Source organism: Myodes glareolus, chromosome 3, assembly GCF_982192425.1.
Source record: "Myodes glareolus chromosome 3, mMyoGla1.1, whole genome shotgun sequence".
NCBI classification, from domain to species: domain Eukaryota; kingdom Metazoa; phylum Chordata; class Mammalia; order Rodentia; family Cricetidae; genus Myodes; species Myodes glareolus.
This window is the reverse complement of record NC_142028.1, coordinates 80,177,803-80,198,086: the sequence shown is the minus strand read 5'-3', so window position 1 is coordinate 80,198,086 and position 20,284 is coordinate 80,177,803. Positions and strand designations below refer to the sequence as shown.

Below are 20,284 nucleotides of genomic sequence, written 5' to 3'. Positions count from 1 at the left end.
CATGCCTTTCCCTCCCTACTTACTACCCCTTCTCCCCTCTTCTTTTTCACCTTCCCACTCCTTTTTCTCTCTTCTTCTAACACCCCCCATCTTCCCTGCCCTACCCATCCCATTTCTCTGCCTTTGAGGAAGTACTTTTCCTCCTAGTTTCCCCAACATTTCTCTTAAGTTCATCATGGTGAAAACTTGGGGTTACTTTTTATCTTGTTTGATTTCTTTTTTAAAGAAAATGTACTCATGAATTTTATCTTATTTCAAACTCACCTTATTGGATCTATAACAGATTCTGATAGAACCTGTTAATGCTTATCTTTTGAGTCTTAAATTGATTCAGTTCTCACTTCTAACTTGTAGTTTTCTCCGAGAAGAGTTATAGTTGAGTGTAACAATAGGATAGATTCTATACATGTGCCAAAATGGTTCCAGACCCCTATGGATTGTGATGTCTTCTAATATTCTAGTCCCTTATGTATTGTATTGTAGTATTTGCATGTATCCCACACATATTCTCCTGTATACTTCAACGTATACATGTATTGGTTTTTTGAGACAAGGTCTCTGTGTAGTTCTGGCTGTCTTCAACTATGTAGACATGGCTGGCCTAGAACTTACAGAGATTCGCCTGCCTCTGCCTCCCAAATGCTGAAATTCAATGCTGGACCACCATGCCTAGCCTCAATGCCTATTTTAAATCATCTCTAGATAACATAATATCCAATTCACTGTAAATGAGTGTAAATCATTGTTATACTGTGTTGTTTAGGAGTAATGACAAGAGAATTGTCTATACATGGTCAGCACAGACTCAGTTTTTAAAACTATTTTCTATCTGTAGCTAGGTGAATCTTCAGATGCAGAACCCATAGATACAGAAGACCCCTTCACTCTGTGTGCAAACCATCCTATCCCCAAATCAAGGTGCTTGCATTAGCCTTCTGTAACTCTTGGTGGACAGGCATGTAGATCCTATTATAAGCTGTGTGGGGAAGCCTCTTATGTTAGTGTCGTGACTTAGGACCCAGCCTACTGAAACTTTAGTGGGCCCCAGTTACTTCTCTGGGAACTTGAGAGACCAGGGTCATAGCTTCAGATGGAAGGGATAACAAGGAGTAGGCCAGGTGGCAGGCAGATTGATGTTTCAGACACCCTAGAACCTCAGAGAGATCCTGGTAAGAACTGTGTTCTTCCTACAGTCTCCAAGACTGACACTAGCCTCTAAAAATGCGATATAATGTCTCCTGACTCAGTAAGGTCAGTGAAATAGTCTCTGCTATGAGACAGAGGAACCATTGCTTCCCAAAGCCTGGTCATCTCTTAAATGCCACCCTGCCCCTTGATACCTTCTCTTTGCTGCCAAAACATTAGATGGTGTGATCCTCCGACTCCTTAGCACATGTGAAGGGCAATTTCACACCACACGTACTTTGTTCTCCTTCGGTATTGTGGCAAGGGAGCTGGTAGGAATTGTTAGAAGTGTGAGCTTATGGACTAAAGGGGCTAGCAGACCCACTTCACAGTGACACACAGGTCTCTCTGGAGGATACTGTAGTTGGCTTGTCATTGATTTCTGACGTCCAATTTCATGGGTTCTCCCACCTTTCTCTGAGCTTCTGGCATGGTTTGCTGACAGAAATTTTATTTTTAGTAAAACACCCTTCTTTAGCTCAAAGTTTCTGTCCCTAACACCCAATTCTTCTTCACCAAAAATAAATACATATTAGTGTATTCCAGGATTAATACACAGCACCTGGGGTAAAATACTAAAAAAGAGAAAGAAAGAAAGAAAGAAAGAAAGAAAGAAAGGAAGGAAGGAAGGAAGGAAGGAAGGAAGGAAGGAAGGAAAAACAAAAAAGAATACTCTAGGACTTTCCTTCTTCTTGGGGAGATAGAAGAAGGAAGAAATGGTTGTAATATGTATGATGAGCTTAGAAATAGAGGAATTCTGGAAGGTTAAGTGGCACTTATATTTAAAACTCAGCATGATAGAGCATACCTATAATCTCAGTGCTTGGGAGACAAAGATAGGAGGATCATGCATTTGAGGTTAGTCTGGGCCACAAAGCAAATTCCAAACATACTCTACAAGAACCTCCTTCAAAAGCCAGTACTACCCCTGATGATAATGGTGTGTGTATGTGAATGTGGGTGTGAGTATATATAAGTGTGTGTACATATAAGTATGAGTGTATGTGTGTATATGAATGTGTACATGTGAGTGAGAGTGTGGATGTGTAAATGTAAAAGTGTATGTGTGTGTTCAAGTGTATGTGTGTGTGTGCTTGTGTGTTCATGTGTGCATGTGTGCATGCAAAGAGCTCAGACTGAAGGCCTGGTCAAATTCTAGATACATAGATACAGTTGGCAGGAACTAAAAATGTATTTACAGGAGAATATGGGAGAATTCAAAATGGTCTTGAGAGTCGGAGAAGTCTTTCTCATGGAAGGATCATCTTCACTCTGCCTTAATATCAGGCAGGAGTTGGTTCAGTGGGGCTGGAGGGTGTTCCTGGAGGGAGAACTCTGCTCACAGAGAGGCGAAGAGGAAAAGTATGTATATCTAACAAGAGCTTGGCTGGTCTGGTTTAGGCAAAGGCCTTCAGATACAGGAGAGAAGTCTAACTTCGCAGGCTGAAAGGAATTTGAACTTAAGGAATAAGTAATGAAGAGCAACAGATGCTTTGTAAATAGTGGGAAGTCACCCTGGCTGCACTGAAGGCAGCGACATGTGGTAGGAGGTTGTCAGGACAATCCATGTGAGAACTGCTTCAGGCTAATACTAGGTGATGGCCACAGGATATTTAAATACGGGACTGAGCAGATGCAGGAATTGCTTTAGTGATCGCAGGAACTAGAGACTGGAAGGAGTCGGTGGGAATTGGAGAGACTGCACCAGCTTCCAGCTCCTGGAGTCACCCCTTCTCGGCAGTGAGGGGAGAAGTTGAGCCTGGAACTGACCGGGGAAGCACAAGCCATTCAGTGTTGATTTCACCTGGTTCCTCTTTGATATACATTTTTTCTTTTAGACTCATCTCATAACAGAGGAAGAGCAGGCAGACAGATTGTGATCTTTGTTGGCTGTTGGCTCTGCGTCCCAATCAGAAAAAGAAATTACATGGTCTGATGGGAATGGCAATGTGGTCTGGGAGGAAGTGTCCTCCAGACTCGGAATCAGGAGACCTGATTCTGACGACAGCACAGGCTTCATCCCAGACAGTGCCCTTCAGCGCGTCCTCCAGGTTCTGGGAGGTGACTTTTTCTTTGCAAAGCAACTGAGAACTTTCTGGCTGTCCTCTCCTGCTACTGACTCAGAAACAGCCACAAAGAACCAAGTGCTATGCCCAGAACAGACAGCAGGGTTTGAATCTTGCCTTAGTCACACAGTAGGTGGGCCACTTGGAGCAGGTGGTATAACATCACTGGGCCTCGGTTTCTTAACCTGAAACTAGGAGGTATAATGTTTATCTGGTTATGATGATACAAAGGAAAATAGTTCTATACATTTTCAAAGGTCTTCACCATGGCTAGTGGTCTTTGGCACTCTGCCCTGTCCATGTTGTAGCAAGAATACAGGTCTGGTGTCAGAGTTTCAGGTCAGAGTTCTGTTGGAACCCAGTTATAGAATCACTCCAGATCTCCAGACCAGTTCTTCGTCCATGAAGTGAGAATAGCAATGGCTTACTTCTTAGGGTTGTCAGGGTTACATGGGGAGGGCTATGTTGTCAGGACCAGATGAGTCACCGTGCCACATGCTTAGTGATGTTAGATGTTATTCTCTTGCCTTTCCTTCCGGTCATTTGCTGTGTTGTTGCTGTTGTGAAGTGATAGATTCCTGACACTTTGGGCCATTCTTCACTAAATCCTATTTACATTTTATTGGCATGACGACTAATAAATATGCTCTGTTCAAACAATGTAAAGAGAGAGAGAAGGATAAAATAGAATCATAAAGCAACCCCAGCACTTCTCCGGCCTTTGTTTATGGTCTGGTTTCAAGCCGAGAGGAAACAGCTCTTTACAATAATAGATGAGGAAAACATTGGGAACAGTGAGCGAGCAAGCCTGAGTCCTGAGCAGACTGGTGTCCTGTAGCTGTGGCCGTACTGGAATTGGGTACTGCTGGCTCTGAAGAAAGGTAGAGCTAGCCAAGGGGAGATAGCACAATCCTGTCAGCCAACTGATCTCAGTTCAGACCTCACTGTCCCCCATGCACTGTTCAACAGACTTGGAAGTTCTCATTTATTTACTCATCCGTCCAACAAAACTCAGTAGACACCGGGAAGAGACAGAGGAATGAAGCACAATCCCCATCTTCAGGAAGGAGAGAGAACCAGGGGAAGAGATGGCAGCATCGTGGAGGATAAATGCCCTGGCAGAGGAAAGATCTGCTGGTCTTGGGGCTGAGCGGGGGGTTGGGGGGAGGCAGGGGAGAAGGAAGAGCTTCCTAGAAGAAAAACCAGGGCTCAGTCCTCCAGGGTGGATGCATGCAGACTGGGAAAGAAGAGGTGGAGCTACCTTCCTGGCAGAGGGAGAAGTACAGGAGAGAGCCCAGATGCCAGGGAAAGGATGCTCTGTCCAAGCATCCCAGGGTAGCTGGGGCTGGGCCAGAAACAAGCAGTGATCGATAAGCACAGGAGAAAGACCTGTGAAAGAAGGAACAATGAATATGCAGCACTAACAATTACAAAACAATTCTAGTGTTTGTTTCCACTGGCTTTGTAAATAGAAGGATATAGATACCAGATCCATAGATATGAGGAGCTCTGGCAGGACCAGAGAGCGCCCAGTCATTCTCAGGAAATTAAGAAGTTCCAATTAATTCTAGTCACAAAGCATTCTCCATTGAGCAATTAGTGTGTCTGATCTGATCCAAAACATCGAGCCTGTTCAAAGAACACCCTCCCCACCCTCTGGGGTTGATCATGGTGACCCCTGTTCACACTTCCCAGGTTGAGCAGGAAAAGGGAGAGCTAGAAAGAGACAGAATGAGCCTCTGGTGCCTAGGGAGGGCATGGACAATCTCACATGAACCCCATAGACACCCCTACTTTCTAGTGCTGAATGCTAAAGAGTTGCTCAGGAGTTCCTCAGCCCCAGATGACCTGACTGGTCTCCTCAGTGGGGGCTGAGGCATCTCTTAGGTGCTCCTCTCATATGAAAGTGAATTCAGGGCTGCAAAATTGTTTCAGGCTTTCTCTTAAAAATCCTGCATGGTGGTCTCATGCCCCATAGTCCACCTGAAACCAGACCTAGGTGAGTTTCATGTTCCAGTAGATAAGGGTAGGGCTGAGTGTGTTGATGATTGTTCATATGTGGGGTACAGGAAAACGTCAAGGATGGTACCCTAGATGTCAGTTTGAAGAACTTGCTAGAGAGAAGGGTCTGCCAATCACTTAAATGTGGACTGCTGGGAAAAGATGCTGAGGGGGTGTGGTTGAGCTCTGTCGGTGAGGCATTAGACATAAAGAGCTCATGTGACATACAAATGGAGACTTTTAGTAGACAGATGGTTCTAAGGTCTTGAGGCTTTGAAAAAAGACCTCAACTTGGGACAGGTTCATAGTGGGTGCCAGGCATCCTGGAATCACAATAAAGAAAGTGGTTTTCTGGAAGTGGATGTCACTGTCTACTTCATGAGTTGGTGGAAAGAATGCCAAACTGGGAGTCGGGATATCAGTTCTATTGTGGCCTTTTGCTGCGAGACAGTGACTAGGTCACTTGACCTCTCTAGTTGGTGTCTTCTCCCAAGTATCCCTCAGTGAATGCAACTGAATGAATGAACTAAGTAGAGGAAGGCCCTGCCCTTTGTCCGTTAGATCACGTGATTCTCTAAGGAGGTGGTAAGGTCTGTGATCTGAACTGTTCTGAGTGCTGCTCTGTGCTCCCAGGCCTGTTGGGAGTGCTGCTGTATGCGCCCAAGAGGGTCGGGCATGCTGCCTGCGTTTTCATACTTGCTGGGAAAATTTTACTCTTTGAGTGGATGAAGAATAGGAAGATGTCATGCCTGACATGCTTGTTGGTATTTCTCTCAGATAAGTCAGACATCTCAGAACTTTCCAGTTTCTTATTTGTCATACTCAGGGTCATAGCTTTGCTAAGGTTCATAAGAAGAAGAAAGAAGAAGAAATAATAATAGTAATAATACGACAACAACGGAGAAGAGGAAGGAGAAGGAGAAAAACCCTCAGTTAGAGGGTTTGGAGAGTAGAATACTAAACCTTACTGAAATCTGGTCATTCTTTTTAATCCTCCTTAAAGATATAAACCAGGATTTGAGCTTTAAATGTGAATGCTTACTAGTTGAATGAATAATAGAGCATTAGTGATGGAAACATCCTAGTTTCACAATTGAACTCATGCCTTCTGAAAAGGACCCTGCACTGGAGCGGGCTGTGACTCTGCTGAACCTCACCATGCGGGTGTGGGGAGGCCAACAGTGCTCTGTGTCCCAGCTTTCCCACCTCTTTAGATTAGATGAGATGATAGATCTTCAAGCTTATTTCCAAATCAAAAGGCAGCGAAGTAGACATGGACAGATGAATGTGTAGATGGAGATAATCATTTGGTTTGGGTTTTTGAGATAGAAGTAGAGGACGTGAAGCTTCAAAAAATAAAATAAAATGACATTCCAGGGCCACCCATATACTCAGGGTTGGAGTGGAACTTTAGATCCTGACAGGTCCTGCTCAAGCATCTGCTGGAAAGCCATCTTGCCTTCCTCCCTTCCCTCCCATGGCTTTGTGGAGGACAGATACTGTTCTTCTGAACCCCAGAGACCTCACACCACTCTTACTGTTCTTCTATCTCCAGAAACCCGTCTTTGTAGCAACTGCCCCTGACACTGACCTATCTGTCATTCTTGATGACCCAGACCTAGCTCTGCCGACTGCCACCAGCTTACTGCCTTGCCTTGAGCCACCCTGCCTTAGGACAATTGACACCCACATTCATGCCAAAGCATGCCCTGGCTCCTGAATGCCTGTCTGGCTAGAAAACCAAAGTGCCATTTCCTTCTTTCTCCAAGCCTCCTCCATCCCCCAAACTGAGGTTTCTAAGGGTTTTATCTGCTGTTGTCAAGTTTACAGCCATAATTCGAAATGCTGTTAATATTACTGTCAGCAGAGAGCTACAAATTACAAAGTTGTAAAGTTACCTTATAGTGATAACTGTCAGCCTTCACTCATGGCTCTGCAAGGCTCCATGGAAACCACATTAATGATGAAGAGACCATATTGTTTCAGGGTTGCAGCAGTGAGCTGGCAGTCAGGAGGCACTCTGTCTGACTCCTAAGTCACCTGACCTTGCTGTCTGCTCTCGGCTCACTTGCACACCTGTGTACACCTGAACCTGCTGTCTGCACTCGACTCACTTGCACACCTGTGTACACCTGAACCTGCTGGCTGTACTCGGCTCACTTGTACATCTGTGTACACCTGAACCTGCTGTCTGCACTCGACTCACTTGTACATCTGTGTATACCTAAACATGATGTCTGCACTTGGCTCACTTGCACATCTGTGTACACCTGAACCTGCTGTCTGCACTCGGCTCACTTGCACATCTGTGTTCACCTGAACCTGCTGTCTGCACTCACTTGTACCTCTATTTATACCAATGCTCATCTTCCCACCTTCTTGTTGCACAAATGTGGGGAGAGCTCTCAAAGCTGAGGCTTTACCTGAGCTCAGTTTCAACCAATTGCACTTTTGAGCTTAGCTTTGACCAGCCCAAAGACAACGGGTACAACCAAAGTGTCAAATCATAACTGCTTAAAAAGTCACTGTTGAATCGGTGAGCCAGAGGAACACTTGAGGTTCTACTTACATAGTAAGTACAATACATAGTACAATACATAGTACTGAAGAATTTTCACCCTTTGACAAAGAGAAAAGTCAACCCAGGAAAGTAGATAGAAATTTGGGGGAAGACTTAGGTACCTAATGTGCTATATGGTTTTAAACAAACTACTTCCATCCTGGGATCCTAACTACACCATGAACGATTTGAACAAAGAGCCTCATCGACCAGACATCATTCAAAAAGTTGAATGTGGATCTACCTCACATGTGTTGAACATCTACTAGGTGGTTCTTGGGAATTTGTCAGACTCTGGGAGCTCCAGCCATTCTCCACAGAACAAGCCCAGAATTGACATCCCAAGCCTCACTCCGGGCTGCACACCCAGCGGAGACACATTGCCTCGCTAGTGTTTCTTTCCGTCAATATTTTCCTCAAGATGATAAATGTGCTGCCAATAAGAGGAGGCAGCTGCCAGCTCTGTCTGAGACAAGGGCCTTTAGCTGGGGCTATGGCCGTGATTGGCTTGTTGATGCGGCTCCAAAGACAGGAGCCCTGGCTGGAAGGAAACAGGAAGGAACTCAAGGCTCTCACTCTACACAGATTTACCTCCGGCTAACAGGGCTTCTTTCTCCTGATGCTAAGTTCTCCGACTGCCCCCTCCCCACTAGAACACAGTCTTTGAAGAGGCTGGCTGTAAAGTCAAGAAGCTTGTAGCAGAACAGTAGCGCTCAGATGGTATGTTCAGTAACAGGGTAAGGAAGAGCCTGGCCTTTGCAGCTGGGCTGATCTGCATACAAATCTTGGTTCTGCTATTTACCGGTTGTATAACTGCGGGCAAGTGACTTGATTGTACTGATTTCCTATCTGCTCACCTCCACAATGCCCACTCTGATACTTATCTCACAGGGCTGTCTTGAGTAGATGCAAACAGTGAGAAACATTCTCTGGTGCCTGTTCAGTTACCGTGACCTTAGAAGGCACTTTGTGAATGGTATCACTAATTTTACTCTTTAGATGAAATCCAAGTTATGCATTTCTGGGCCCTCAGAATAGAGGCAATATGCTTGTACTGTAGGTTTCTTGGATTCTTAGGGGGTTCTTCTGATTTTGAATAACATCTTCTTAACGGTGAATTTGGAGTGTTCTCATGAACACAGTTTAAAAAATAAAGTAAGTTCTTTTACAAGGACAAAGTCATTAGTGATCAATGCCAAAATTGAGCCAGTGGTGGAGCTTGGCTGAGGCCAGAACTCAGAGTGACCAAGACTTCACCTTTGGTCTCAGGTACACACATGTGAAAACCACTACCTCCCTAGTCTGGAATTGAGGAAACGAGGGATGAGAGTTGAGAGACCCCGATTTGCACGGTAGAATTCTGTAACTAGAGATTGATGTGAGTTCTGTTATGTCATGTGGTCACAGATCGCCGCTGCTCCATCTTTGTGCTTCAGTTCCCTAGGCTCTCCAGTGTATCTCGTCTATGAGTCTGCACAGATCGGGTGTGTAGGTGAGAAGTGAGCCTGAAAGGACATTCACAAAGGGTGGGCCGTGTAAGGAGAAGGGGTGGGCATGCAACCTTTTAGAACAGAAAGCAGATCTGGAAGAGATAAGGACAGGGACAAAGAGTCCCAGAGGTGGTTCTGGGTGGCATACTGGCAGCCAGGAAGGACCTAAATAATTTCAGTTTCCAACTCGTGCCCACAAAGATCTGGTGCCATGAGTAGAAGCGCTAGCCACAGGGCTGGTGACCCACAGAGCTAGTAGGCTCTGCCTTCTCACTTCTGGCCTGGCTCCTTCCCTCTGCAGCCTCCTTCTTCACAGAGAGACACCTGGAGACACTTGCAGCGGCTTCCTTGTAGTTGCCTGAGGTTGAGGCGCCCCCTCCTGCCCCCAGGGTGCATGGCTGCCAGGGAGAGCCAGTTCTTTCCCAGCAGAAGACCTAAGACTGCCCCTTCCTTTGTCTAGGCGGAGGCATGAGTTCTGCGTATCACACCCGCAGCCCCCAGCTGCCTTTGGGAGTCTAGAAGGAGGAGGAGCGCATTCCCTGACTTCTCCTGCATCCTGCATGACCATTTCCTCATCTGCCTTCACTCTTTCCTGGTTCTCCTCTCCACTTCTCCTTTTCCTTTGTCTTCTCACCCATTGGTCTCTCTCATGTACTCTCACCTGTGGCTCTCCTCATCCCTCTCTTACCTTGTCCACTCCCTTGTCTTCACCCCCACTCAGACCCCTTCCCCGCTTCCCGGAGCTTCAATTCTTTCTCTCTTGTGCCTTTTGCTCCATATCTTGTAGTTAGTGGGTCAAAGTGTTTGACACTCATATTGGCATTTAAACTCAGTATTCTCCACTGAGATGACTTTAGGCACCTTTCTTAATGCCCTGACTGTGTACCTGACTGAGGGGGTCAATGAAATACTGTGTCCCAGAGAGTGGTTCCAACTCTAACTCCCAGAGAGACTCAACAGTCCCTTCTCTTGTTCCTCTCCCTCTCAGCCTCATCCACTGGCAGGTCTTTGCTGCTCCTTTCCTCCTTTCAACCCCCCCTGCCCCCGCACCCCCCTACCCCTGGCCCCATGCCTCCCTCTCCCTCTATTTTCTTTCCTTTCTAGGGTACAATTTAGAATCAGATTCAAATACCATTTCTTGAGCCTTTCAGGAAACAGGGAACTTGACCTTCACCTTATAGGAACTCAATTCCATACTCTACAGCCTCTCCCTCTCCTCTGTTCCCTTGTCTAAGTGTCTGATAAGGGACTTTGAGTTGAGGAGGGACAGCCGGGGTGTCTGAAGTCAGGGAGTCTGCTCATAGTGTATCTTGCAAGGAAGTTTTCTGTGAGAAATGAGTTGTGTCCCAAGAGACACCCTGGTCAGTGTATCTACAGGCCAGTGACTTGAACAGATTTGCTAATTTGTTTGTGATTTGTGGTAAATTGCAATGAAGGCACATAGTGCCATAAACCACTGTAGGCATTTCCTAGCACCAAACGCCCAAGAAGACGTTCATCCAAGAGATTCATGTTGGGAGCCCCTGGAGAGTGGCCTCTGATCTCCAGCCTTATGAACATTTTTTCAGCAGATGGCAGCCTATAGATCATAGGGCTATTTTTCATAGTGTCTCCTCTCAAGAACCAAGGGCACAATCCTAAAACATGGCCTAAGCACAGAGTTGTCTGTGGTCTAGCTGGACACCAGAGTAATGCAGGCGTGTCTAGACAGCATCCTTCTAGCTGTCCTCAAAGACTCAGAATATTTCAACCTATGTACAGCCAGTGTTGCAGGGCCGGGAATTTACACCAGTGTAGTGTGTAAACTGTGGATTCCAGCTGTGGATGGCGTGAATCTCATTTCATTTCTAAGCCTCTGTGTCTTTGGGCAACTTACTTTGACCTCTCTGGACTCCAGGCTCCTGAAGAGAGACGATAGTATGAACCTCTCAGGGTCTCTGTGAGAGGAAATGAGTTGATATAAGTACTTCACACCCTGACTGATTCCTAGCCAGGGCTCATAGCTGTTCGATGCTGCACGATTCTGTGTGATCACACACTGGGGCTCCCAGCAGGCCAGAGATATGCTGAGAGGCCATCTGGTTGCCTGGATGGAGGCTTACCGACACTACCACAGACAGTCAGTTTTAAAGCAAAAGGGCTTCTTCTCTTGAGTTTTCCCATACAAAAGCTGACTATTGTCTGGACCTGCTCTCCACTGAGGGCAGACTATGATTCCCAAGCTCTCTTGACTTTGGCAAAGCATTATAGTAAAAACAAAACAAAACAAACAAACAAACAAACAAAAAAACCAAAAAAAATGTGCAAGAGGTGGTCCCTGGGATTGTGGGAATGGACAGCATTCACAGCATGGGGAGGGTGTCCGGAAAGTTGTTTCGTCTCCACAGCCAGTGCCTGTACTTAGCTCTGGAGGCCGTCATTTGAAGTAGCCCCTTCTTCCTTTCAGGCGAGGAAGCATCAACTCATTGTCATCATTTACTTGGTGCAGTGGGAGAGTGGGGGCACACATGTCACACAACCCGTGCAGAAGCCAGAAGCTCTGACCCTACAGTACCTGCTCTGTCTCCCGTGCTCCCCTAGACAGTACCGAGAGACGGGGCCTTCCTGGTTCTAAGCTTCCCTAGCCCTGGAGCACCCACGGTTCTGGGGGAGTCAGGAGACTTCCCAGCTCTCGCTGAACAGACCTCTGCTTCCAGAGTACTGTGCCCCCTTGTTTGTTTTATTTCCTAAGTAACTGGGAGTCTTTCACTCAGTCATGCTTTTCACCTGAAAGAGCTATTTGAGGAGAAGCCCTTGAATTCTGCAGAAGTTCCTGGGCTCCGCTACAAGTCATTTTTAGATTGCAGAATGGGACAAGAAGGAATGATGATTTTTCCCTGTGCATGACTAATCCAAAACACTTTAATCTTCAAAATGTCAGAGTTTATGGTCAGTGGCTGTTCTGCCGCGAGCAGGATGGCACTGTGAATACTAAGGTGCTGGCCCAGCAGAGAACCTGGATGAGGCATCGCCATAAAGGCAGACAGCTTCCAGAGATGGTGGCTGGTCCGGGAGGCCAGCTGGGAAGTACCACCTGAAAACAAACGCATCCTTGAATCCCAAGATGATGGTGAATATTAGCATGGATCTTTGCTGCATCCCAGAGAGATCAGCCTCATGGTTCCAATTGGCTGGTGATGGAGGAGGCTGATCACCATGTTCATCAGTGGGTTAGCCCAAGGTCATTGTCTTGCTGCCACATCACACTGCCCTTTGTCTCTATGTCTTTAAAGAAATAATAATTCATCCATGCTCTCAATGAGCTAAAACAAATTTGGGACAAGTAATAAAGACTTACGACATATTAGCATTGTATCAGAAAGCATTGCCCCAAGGGGAAAAAATCAGTAGGTTCCTGGAGGTTGGAGAAGCCAGATAGGGTATGACTCAGTAACAAAATTTCTTCTTCAGGCTTTCGTTTTCCATTAGTGAAGGTGTTGATGTGAGGAATGTAAAACAGATGCCACTCTGTAGGCAGCTCTGTGCTGGACACCGGGGATCAATGGTGAACAGGACTGCTTCGCTAGGGGGAAGTTAAAGTATGATGGTTCTAACATCCTTATCCCAGATGTATCCCAAGTTCAAGGTGCAACCAAGTATAAGTGACGGGTCAAGTCCTAAGGTCCTGATGAGGGTGTCCTAGGTCCTCTGTGGCCCCGGAAATGTGGCTTCAGTGTCAAAACATACTCATAGGTGAGTTGGGACAGAATGAGAAGCCAGTGAACACACAGACATCCAAAGGTCCAGATGCTCCTAATTCATTATGGGCAACGTTTGTTTAATAAGAAGTTTCCAGGCATCCCTCCATACTTGCCTGACAGTAGGGACTGAGGCGCTGGAAATGGGTCAGGTGAGGCCCCTGCATGCCAGAGTGCTGTCTGGAGAAGCTGACACACAAATACAGCTATGCAGGAGAGAGTCCTTTGGAGGCACCTATGGCAGAAGGGGCATGAGGAAGAAGGGACATAACTTGGCAGTGGGATGGGATGGTTTCATAGAGGAAGAGTCCTTGAGCAGAAAGTCTAAGAATGAAATGGTCATTCTAGACCAGATTCCAGAGAGGAAATGCAGTGCTTGCAAGACCCAGGGAAGCTTGAGAGCCAAGCAAGACCTCTAGGCTGAGCCTCCTGTTGAGCGCGCCTATGGGAACCTCAGCACCCCCAAGTCCACACTGAGGGGGGAAAGCTGTGCAGCTCCCCAGTCCAAGGGCATGAGTGTGTTGCTGCTCTAGAACAAAATGCACAGAAAAACCAAAACAAAACCTTCAGCCTGGAGCAGCCAGAGCCCAATGCTCTCCTCACTTTTGCCTTCACTGGGAAACAAATGCTATTCTTTCTGAAGGTTATGGCATGAAAGATGGAGAGCACTGACTTTGCACTGTGTGGGGGCCACCCCTGTTTGCCCCCTGAGCACTTGCCAGTGCACCGACCTATCAACCTCCTCACAAGGTCTGTTTTTTTTTCGGGCCCAAAATTCATTATCACTCTTCTTGCCTGCTTAGGTGGTAGCAGAAAGTAGAAAGTCACCTTCGAATCTGTAATATACTAGCTGAGGATATTTTATTACCTTGTCAGGACAAAAGGCAACGGGATGCATTTAAATTGAGGACCCAGTCTTTTGCAGGGTCATAGCTGATGCCTTCACAGTAGCCTCAAGCTCTGGCTCTCAACTAGACATCTCTACCGATCCCCCACCTCTCCTACCATGGTCATTCAGTATGCTTAGATGCTGAAAGGACAGAGTCAGGGGTCTAGTGTGGGATAAGACTGCTCTGAGACCACAGGAGGGTCATAGGGTCAAGAGGGCCAGAGTAATTGAAGACCACTCCCTGGAGAGAATGGGCATACCAATAAGGTTTCCCAAACAGATGTGTGCACAAAACCCAGGAACACAATGACCTAGCGCAGTAATCATGGAAAGGGGGATCAGACATTTCATTTCATGGTTTTGGAAACAAAGAGTTATGGAAACCTATTAATTTGGAAAAGGTGCATAGTCATCAAGTGGATACACTACAGTTCTTTATAACAATAGGATAGAGGGAGAAAGAAAGGAAAGAGAGAGAGAGAGAGAGAGAGAGAGAGAGAGAGAGAGAGAGATTAGATTCTTATTTTTGAATATTCCTCTGTGTGGTTCTGGAGGCCAAGGAAGAACCAATGTTGAAGTTCAAACCAAGAGCCTCTTGTTAGGAGACATGAATCCTTACTTCTCCTCATGTCTTCAACTGATTGCATAAGGTCCCATCACACTATTGAAAACAATATGCAGTACTCAATGCCCGTGGATCTACATGTTAATCTCATCCCCAAACACCTTCACAGAAACATCCAGAATAATGTTTGACCCTGTATCACAGTCCATTCAAATTGACACATTACCCGTCACGATCATATAGAATTCGACTACAGGTCTTTGGCTTCAAAGTCTAAACTTTCAACCACATCAAAGCTCCTAAAAGGACTTACTCTGGACCTTCAAGTAGAGGAGATTTCAAGTGGTAGTATACCCCCAGGTTAACCTCTAACTATGAAAGTCTCCATTGTATCTAGTTTTAAAACGTTGAGGTTGAAAACTGAGCCAAACAGCTTCTTCTATCCTAGTCCAGGGAAGGCACACACAGTCTGGAGGTGAATGGGGAGAGCATTCTAGAGTATGCATCATCTAAATAAGAACAAGTTAAAAACTGGCCTTTGCCTGGGCATCATGGTGCATGTCTTAAAAACTAGCCCTCTGTGAGGCCTCTGTATAGTCTGAAGCCAGTCTGGTCTGCATAGTGAGTTCCAGGTCAGCCATAACTACATAATGGGTGGTGGTGGTGGAGGAAGCAAAAGCAACATGCCCTTTTGAAGCAACAGGGCTATTCAAAGGAGGTTTTGGTACCAGATAATAGATTTGAATGTCACAGTGCCACTTTTGATTTTGAGTTTCTAGTTGGTAATGAACCAGAGGAGGTTCTTGAACTAGGGAGTAGCATGGGATTATTATAATGTCAGGTGTGGAATATATATATTCCATATATATAAATTTGTAATGTACCTAACCTGAGTTGGATTAGCCTAGACTAGTAAATGCTTCTCCTTCTATGGTTTTAGGAGCATTTTGAAGTCCATACTTCATCCCTTCCATTAGAAAGGAAACAAATAGCGGTGACTGAGAACGTTCATCTTCTCTAAGTAAAGCTGCAGAGTTAAGGAAGGGTAATTTGTCATGTGGCAGACACTTTTTCAGATATTTCACATTATTTAATCTCAAAACAATGATACAAAGAAGATGGAATAGGGAGTCTTGTTCTTATTTGGTTGGCAAAACACTGAAGTTTAGAAAGAAAGAATTTTTCCCCAAACCATACAGCTGGTGTTGCTGGCAGGGGCAGCATTCCCATGAAAGCTACCAAATTCCACAGCCTGTCTTTTTAAACACCAAACTTCAGTGAGGGCTTGGATTGGGGATAATCCCCAAATACTCGGCTGTCCGGAAGAGAAAGAAATTTCTTAAATGAAGGGGCGGGGTGAGGTACGAGGAGATGGTTTAGTCTGTGAAGTGCTTGCCAGTTTAATTCCCAGTACCTACTTAAAAACTAGGTGTGATAGTATCCACCTCTAAACCCAGCACTGAGGGGAAGCAGAGGCAGGAGGATGCCTGGGACTTGCTGGCCAGCCAGTCTAGCTGAATCAGTGAGCTCCAGACTCCACATAAGGTGGAGAATGACTGAGAAAATCTTCTTATGTTGGCCTCAGGCCTCCATACATATGCACCCCTATATCCCAATACACGAACATGCATATACATACACAAAAAAGAAAAAGCAAAGCATCGAAACCAAATTCTAGTTTTTGTAGCCTAGAAAGTCTGACCAGAAATACCAGAAGCAGGGAGATTTGGTCTCACTTGATAAAGATTGGATGCCATGCAGGAGAGACCTCCAAAGGGACAATGACCATTTGCCACAACTTCTGCAAACTTGAAATTCAGATTGGCCTCTTACTTTGACCACGTTCATGTCAGTAGTGGGACAGAGGTCAGTACTTAATGATAGTGGAGTCTTCTGTGGGGATTGACTCCTACAGTTCCAGTCTCTCCAGAGTTAAACACACACTTTCAGTATAGCTGTTTTGTGAGCTCTCTTGTAAGTTAAGGATGCCTTGGGTCTGTGGTGGTTTAAATGAGATGTCCTTCACACAGTCTCTGGTGTGTGAATACTTGATCTCCAGTTGTTGGACCTGTTGGGTAGTTTTGATGTGGGTTTGCTGGAGAAAGCATGTCAGTCTCTGATCTTTCAAAAGCCATGTGCCATTCCCAGCTTGCTCTCTCTGCTTCCTGTTTGCTGTTCAAGATGTGAGCTCTCAGCTCTTCCTGTTCCCAGGATTCCCTGGGATGATGAACTCTTATCTCTTTTGAACCATACGTCCAAGTAAACCCTTTCTTCTCCAAGTGGCCTTGCTCATGGTATTTTACCAGAGAATAGAAAAGTAACTAATGCAGTGTCCATCTGTGGCTCTCCCCCTACCTGGTAGGAGGCATCATCTGTTGTAATTAGCCTTCATTAAAATGCTGATTAGTAACATCTTGCCTGGGCCAGGTGGATGATGGGATTGCCCTAGTCACTATAAATGTTGGTGTTCTTTACAGCTACTTTCTCACCATGAACACTCATGCATGGCCCAAAGGGAAGGAGTCGCATAGACTGCATAAACACTTCTGAACAGGGAACTGGAAACAAGGAGATGTCGTATGCTGAACATGGATTCCCATGAATCCATGTTCATCAACTCCATAGAGGAGGCACCCACTGAGAACCCATGGCCGACTCCCTCCTGTAGATGAATTTGGCTGGTGAAGTGATTAGTTGGCTGCATTTAGAGTTTGAAGTTTTAGTATCAACTACATGATTTGTTATTGTATCCCTATAGATACAGGAGGCATTTCAGGAACCAAAGAGTGGGAGGGGACCTGGCGGAAAAGACAGCTAAGGCACAGAGAGTCTCCTGTGTCATCTAGCAGGGCTGAAGCAGAAATATCAAGTGGGAGGATTAGGGATTACTCTGGGGAGGGCAGAGGAGCCAGAGCCTTGAAAGAGGCTCTGAGAACTGTATTGAATGTGCTCAGAGTCAATCCAAGGAGTGCAGCATCATTTCAGAGCTTTAAATTGGGAAAAGATGTCTTTTAGATATGCTTCCCAGGGAGTCAGTCTTGGCAACAGTATGAAGCATGGATACCAGCAAGAAGAGACCAGAGCCGCTGCAGAAGTGACAAGGAAGCTAGAAGAGGCACATGAGTGCCAGTTCTGTCTGACCTGAACTCAGGAGAGCCATCGATTGTGCTTCTCAGGGGAGACAATAGATCTACTTGATCATTGGCCTTGGCCTTGGTACCACAGGAGGCAGTGCACAGATAGGGTGTGTGTGTGTGTGTGGGGGTGCTGACTGCCTGAAAATAGAAATCAAGGCTGATACAGTCTCACTTTCAGTGTAAGGGGTGAGAGCCAAGTTCTGGTTTTGTCTTCCTGGTGTCTCGTTGACCTCCCTGGAACAGAAGAGCTTCCTCAGACTGTAAGCTCCCACAGCTGAGTCCAGCTGTGCAGTTCACTCCCGAGGCATCACACTGACAGCTGATGACTCAGTTACCCATGACCAGAAGATCTTCATGCCATCTTTTCTGTGGGTTTGAAGAGATGCAGTTCTTTTCCTAAGTGCCTATCTGATGTGAGTTATTATCTGTAGTTCACCTTTTCTGTTTGTCTCCCTCTGGCTTGTTCTGCGTTTGTGTGTTCTTTATCTGTATCTATCGCCCTATGTTTCTCTTTTGCTAATTCTCTCTAGATTCTGGTCTCCCTCACACACCTTAGCTCCCCTTCCTCTCTCATATCTTCCTGTCTCCCTTTCTCTATCCATCCACCCCTGTCTTACTCTTTCCTTCTGAGCCCGTCTCCATTTTTTTCTTCTCTATCCTATCCTGATTAGACAAATTACTGAGGGGTGAGGCCAGTCTCTGCCCAGTGGTTAATTGATGGCTGGTGTAGAACTGCCTAAGTGAGGAACTCTTGTCACTAGCAAGGGATGGGTTGCCTTGGCCCACAACTAGGAAACCTTTGAAATCCTGCATCTAAATTACTATTCTTTTGACTGCTGCTAGTGATGCTAATTAGCTGTGTTAATTGGATGTTTTGATATTTGAAGAGCAAAGCAATCCCACTCCTTCCTCCAGAAAGCCAAAATTATTAATGAACTTGGCAGCAGCCTTGGCTTCCATTCCACAGTGGGCACAGCCAGAGATTTCGGGGCAGGCAAAGGGGTTGTTCTGAGGAAGTAGTTTGCCTGCTCTTGGGGAGAGACCGACCCGGAAGCTGGCTACATGATTTGTAGTGGTGAAATTATCCAGGGAGACCAAAGAGCCTTTGACTCGGCGACAGAACACAACACTGAATAACGTAAGGGAGCGCTGTGCTTTGCCATTATGTGCCATCCCCCTGGACAGCCTGGACAGCAAGGCTGGGTGTTCGCATCCCATTGTCCCATTTGGACAACCTGACCAAAGTCAGCACTTAAGACATGCTACTGAGTAAACAGCCAAGAACCGGTCTGCTTTTGAAAGTCAAACCTGAGTTCAAATACAGCGAGACCAATTTTAGTCGGATGTGTTAAGCAAGTGTTACTTCGCCTCTTTGCATTTCAATTTTTCTCTGAAGCAAATATTGGCTGAGAGTTGCAATGGCTGTAACTCTCTCAGAGTTGTTATGTTTTATGGATGCCTTATCATCCCAAAATGATACTTGGAAGTTCACCTCTTCAGCCTGACTCTTTATTGGTCTTAAATTATAAAAGATCCAGGAGAGCCAAGAATATTACACAGAGAAACCCTGTCTCGAAAACACCCCCCAAAAATTTCAAAATAAATGAACACTGAGGATCAGATACGTACAGAATTCTGGGAGGATGCTGAGGAGTCTGCAAAGACTCTTAAAAGGGGATTGGTCCTCAGATGGGTCTGATTTCTCAGTCACAAGAGGAGAAGCATGCCTAGAAGGAAGAAAAAGGTACTGCACAAATACATCAGGGATGGGACTACACCGTGCTCTGAAATGCAAAGCTCAAGATGTCTAAGGATCCTGCCTGCTCCACGTGCACGATTCCCTGAATATATTTTTCTTATACTTTCAAATATTTTACCCAGAGAGAAAGACATAATGAAGAAAGAACCAAGACTGCTTATTGTTGGTGGAGGAGACCTGACATCTCCCTATCAAAAGGAGCATCCTCAGGAGGCCCAAGCCTACAGCCTACAATTTGGTGGCACTGGGCAGGAGTCTATAAAGAAACACAGTCAACAGAAGACATAGATACGCAGATTTATTTATGTGCATATATCTATATCTATTTCTGTATGCTTTCTATTGTTATACATACATATGCATTGATATAAGTAATACAGATTATATGTGATAAGGAGTTAACTTGTATAGTTATGGAGGCTGTAAAGTTCCAAGATGTACAGTCAAGAAGTAGAGTCTTGAGAGATACCAAGTAGCTATAATCTCTGTCTAAAGGCCTAAGAACAGGGAGGGATGGTGGTGCAAGCACCAGTCCAGACACCAGAAGACACGACACCCATGGAGAGATACTTTAGTTCTTGTTCCAAAGCCAAGAGCACCAATGTCCCAATTTAAACAGGCAGCCAGAAGGAGTACCCCATTTCACAGTCTTTTTGTTGCTCTATGCAGCTGTTCAGTTGATTGGCTGAAACCACCCAGACTAAAGATGTTCATCTTATCCACATCTGAGGAGTGTTTGACCCATGTCTGGTGCTCTATGCCCCAACCATGTTGATATATAAATTAGGCATCGCAGAAGTTCAGTGACTTATGGGACATTTTCAAATAAAAAGAGTAGAAAAAAAAATCACAGGTCAGATGGTGTGACCTTCAGTTCCAAAGGTGTCATATAAGA

At 45.5% G+C, this 20,284-nt stretch overlaps 1 protein-coding gene across 2 annotated transcripts in view; it reads left to right on the top strand.

The window, feature by feature from the left end:
- Positions 1-20,284, top strand: part of LOC125412531 (BEN domain-containing protein 5) — a 1,187,626-nt gene that overhangs the window by 1,142,528 nt on the left and 24,814 nt on the right. The window lies entirely within an intron of this gene.